General features: G+C 36.9%; 1 pseudogene; it reads left to right on the top strand.

The window, feature by feature from the left end:
• Nucleotides 1–3,132: 3,132 nt before the first annotated feature.
• LOC144242553 (large ribosomal subunit protein uL30 pseudogene) lies at nt 3,133–3,759 on the top strand (annotated as a pseudogene).
• Nucleotides 3,760–4,829: the final 1,070 nt, after the last annotated feature.

The raw sequence follows: 4,829 nt of genomic DNA, 5'->3' as shown, positions 1-4,829 counted from the left end.
CTGCTCCTCCCCAGCTCTCTTTCTCATGTGCACTCTCTTCTGCTCTTTCAACCTAGACAAACATTTAAAAAACAATAAAAAAAAGTTGTTTGGTGGATTCAGATTCTATTGGACCACAAATCTGTACTATTCATACTCCCAGAATTAGGCACAGTCAGAGGCAGCACTGTAGAGCAGAAATCCTCTCTGTTGGCAGGAAAGTCTTAGGAAAGAAAAAAGAAACACTGAGGCAGGTACTGTATACCTATTTATTCTTTTCCTACCAGTAGGGTCAGCGAGAGGAAAGGGACAGGAGAGACCGGATTGTCACCACAGTTCTGTCCCCAGCTCAGAGGTAGGCAATACTCAGACTCAGAGAACAGCCCTCCTCTCAATTTTATGAGTTCACTTCCTTAATGCTCACCTCTGCTCCCTTGGATCATTCCTCCTGGGACCACTGTGGGCATTATGCACTGTCTGTAGTGGTTCACAAGAGTATGTAATCAAATCGTCTCCTTGATTTAAAGACTGAAATTTTATACCCTAGTCTGTATCTTATCCAAAGTATATGCAGCCACATTATCCAATGTATCATGTAAGAAGTTCTGCCTTGAAGATGAGTGCTATAATGAAACACATAAATACTTTCCACCAAGAAAATGCCAGTAATAGAGTCACCCCAAATTTGTCCTCTGTATGTATTAAATTCCCTAGGAGAAATTGAAGTGCAAAAATAGAGCTCCTTTATAAATTTAGGTTGAACATTATAATTCTGAAGATACCAAATGTGAAATAAAATTGTCCTGCCCTTATGAGTAAATGTCTAAAGTCCAAATTTCTTAGATTGGATTAAAATCCTAAGTTATTTCCTCCAGTCTGTTATTCTGCTCATTCTTCCCTAGAGGTTCTTGATGTCTGGATAAATGCTGAGTTCTGCTAGCAGCTACAGCCTGATATCTCATTGGAGTGGACTTGGTTTTAGGGCCTCAGAAGTTGTATTAACACAGTGGATTCAAGGTTAGACTATTGTCTAACAGACCGTTTCATGGCTTTGGATGAAACTGATTAGTGCTGTTCTGACAGGGTTGGTCAATAACAGTTAAAACTAGAACCTCATTAGTGCTTGGGGGAGCAGTTGGAAATCAGCTCTCTGGATTTTCAAAGCAGTGAATATATCTGCCTCTAAGATACAAGAAAGTCTTCTCTGTAGTTGAATCTTTTCACAAGACTGACAACAGTACTGTATTCCATTTTGGCTCAGAAGTCACCTCTTCAGAGAGAGCTTTCCTGACCCCTCCCAAACCACCCTAATCACACATCTCTTTCCATCTTTTTAGCATCCCTGTCTGAGATTATATGTATCTCTTTTTGCTTCCTTGCTACTAGAATATCAATGAAGGGAAGGACATTGTCGTCTTATCTTCAGGGCATACCTAGTGATGAGAAAAACTCTTTGTACCTAAGAGTCCACCAATCATTCTTATGGAATATGTGAATAGAAGAAGAGCAAAACTCTCCTGGAAGACTCTCCCATTCACCAATATCTCACTCTATTTCTAAGGCAAAACTGTCTTTAATTCTGTTTTTAACCTTTTTGGGTATTATTTGTATTTCCTGATACGTCAATTCAGGAATTTTTTTTGACTCCCTGCTCTAAATAATGACATATTTTAGTTCAAATTAGGTGTGCTTCCACCTCCTGAATGTTGTTAATAATGTTACCTTGAATATTTCAAATTATGTACTAAAATTATTTTCCTCATTATGGTTGATGTTATTGTGAGTCACTGAATACCCAGTTTCCCATTAGCTTTGACTGTGTCCCCTCCATCTGTTCTGGAATGCGAACATAAAGTGGGGAGGGACAGCAGCCCTTCTGTGGCCCTGGAATATAAGAAAGGAAGAGAGGAAGGAAGAAAGGAAGAATTTAGAAAGAAAGATTCCAGCTCTTCATGAAATTATTGAAAAGGTGTACCAGCCCAGGACTGAGGCAGATATATTCACATGTATTCTTATTATTCTTTTTCTAAAGGTTTTTTTTTTAAGTTAAAAAAAATTTTTTTTAATGTAAGCAATCCCTACACCCAGCATGGGGCTCAAACTCCCAACCCCTAGATCAAGAGTCACATGCTCTTCTGACTGAGTCAGACATGCGCCTCATATTCTCATTACTCTTAATCTTTGTTTTCTTGTAACTTACCATTGAACACATTACTAACTGATATATACAACTTTGAGCCATAACTCTTTAATCCCCATTATGCAAAATGAGGGGAAAACATTCCTGTATCTATCTCCTACATTCTTCTCTGCCAGTTTCTTTCAGCTATATCATTATTTTGCCATCAGAGTTTATAACTTTTACATGCTATTCTATTATGATAATTAATTCTCCTAGGATTTGCCTTCAGAGTTAATCTAAAATTTGATAAATAATGAACAGCAATATAATTATGTAAATATCAGTCACAATTAGAACGTCATATTATGATTGGACTCAGAGACAAAAAATACAATTATGAACCAAAAACCTGTTCAGTTCAAAGAGGAATCTTGAATTATAGTCAACTATAGTCTTAGAGTTTAATTTGATTTGTTTTATATTTGGATCATTCCTTTCTTTTATAGGCTTTTTTTCTGAAGTATTTGTCTTTAATTTTCTCATTATCATTAAAAAATGTCTTTTTTTATCACGTCACTATTTTTGTAATGTTTATTTATTTATTTGGCGGCTTTACGTAGTCATACTTTTTACATGATGACTCAGAGCATCAAGAATGAGTATTCCAGGGAACAAAACAAAAACCACATCTCATGCTTTGACATATCATTGGATGTCACACAGTCCCTTCCTCTTTGCTTAATTGATCAAAGCAATCATGAGCTTTCCTAGATTCAAGTGGAGGGAGAAACAGACAGCATTTTGAATGGGAGGGGTGGCAAAGGTAGATAGAAGAGGATGTGGGATGGGAGATATTGTTGGGCACCTTTAAAATACCTTTATGGCTTAGAGCTCTTTTTCCTGCTGGAACCACGAAGGGTGCCAAAGAGAAGAAAAAGAAGGTTCCTGCTGTGCCAGAAACCTTTAAGAAGAAGTGAGGGAATTTTGTGGAGTTGAAGATCAAGCATCTGAGAAAGAAGTTTGACCAAAAGATGCTTCGAAAGGCAAGGAGGAAGCTTATTTATAAGAAGGCTAAGCATTGCCACAAGGAATACAGGCAGATGTACAGAACTGAGATTTGAATGGCTCAGATGGCAAGAAAAGCTGGCAACTTCTACCTGCCTGCGGAGCCCACATTGGCATTTGTCATCAGGATCAGAGGCATCAATGGTGTGAGCCCAAAGGTTCGAAAGGTGTTGCAGCTCCTTCGCCTTTGCCAGATCTTCAGTGGCACCTTTGTTAAGCTCAACAAGGCTTCAGTTAACATGCTAAGGATTGTGGAACCACATATAGCATGGGGGTACCCAAACCTGAAGTCAGTGAATGAATTGATCTTTCAGCGGGGTTATGGCAAAATCAACAAGAAGTGAATTGCCCTGACAGATAACACATTGATTGCTCGATCTCTTGGTAAATACAGCATCATCTGCATGGAGGGCCTGATTCATGAGATCTACACTGTTGGAAAACGTTTCAAAGAAGCAAACAACTTTTTATGGCCCTTCGAGTTATCTTCTCCATGAGGGGGAATGACGAAGACGACCACCCATTTTGTAGAAGGTGGGGATGCTGGCAACAGGGAAGACCAGACCAATAGGCTTATTAGAAGAATGAACTAAGGTATCTACTATGATTATTTTTGTAATCTGGTCAGTTAATAAACGACTACTTTCAAATTAAAAAAAATACTTTTATGGTTTAGAAAGCTTTATACATTAAAAACTATGAATTCTGTTCTTGGTCCTAGAAGAGAAGATTTCAAGCACATTTAACTTAAAGACAACATTACAATAAATCAAATTATATATACACACATACTTATATTTTACTATTTTAATATATAACAAATATATGTTAATATTAAATATANATACACTAATATATAAAATTATATATTATTATGTCAATATATATTAAATATATATTTAAGTGTAAATAACAAGAAAACAATAATACTTTCACACATCATTTTGGCAATGTTCTTTTTGTTTTTAAAATATTTAATGTTTTATTTATTTTGGAGTGAGAGAGACAGCATGAACAGATAAAGGTCAGAGAGAGAGGGAGACACAGAATCCAAAGACAGGCTCCAGGCTCTGAGCTAGCTGTCAGCACAGAGCCGACGTGGGTCTTGAACCCAGGAACCATGAGATCATGACCTGAGCCGAAGTCGGATGCTCAACCGACTGAGCTACCCAGGTGCCCCTTGGCAATGTTCTTAATCTAAGTGTAAATGGATATATACATTTGCTCTTTATTAGGAGTAAAGCTGATGTTTATTTCAGTCAGGATGGTGTAGTGAGTTCATGCTTTGATGCATCCTCTTTACTATAAATATATAACAATGATAGATAAAATATAAAAAAGAGATAACAATCATAAATGGACTAATTTGCAAAGGAAATAATCTTGGCACATCAATTTGAAATTTTAAATAATTTAGACTAAGAAGTTTCTCAACTTCTAGGGAGGAAAAAGTAGAAAAAATATTTGATTTTCCATTTTGTTATATTCAATTCTTTGTTTTGGAGGGAGGACGAATAGTATACATTCATATTTTTTAAAAAAATTTTTTAATGTTTTATTTATTTCTAGGAGAGAGAGAGAGAGACAGCGTGAGCAGGGGAGGGTCAGAGAGAGAGGGAGTCACAGACTGAAACAGGCTCGAGGCTCTGAGCTGGCAGTCAGC

Source organism: Crocuta crocuta, unplaced genomic scaffold, assembly GCF_008692635.1.
Source record: "Crocuta crocuta isolate KB4526 unplaced genomic scaffold, BGI_CrCroc_1.0 scaffold1072, whole genome shotgun sequence".
NCBI classification, from domain to species: Eukaryota; Metazoa; Chordata; class Mammalia; order Carnivora; family Hyaenidae; genus Crocuta; species Crocuta crocuta.
The sequence above is the reverse complement of the archived record's forward strand: the minus strand, read 5'-3'. Positions and strand labels throughout refer to the sequence as shown.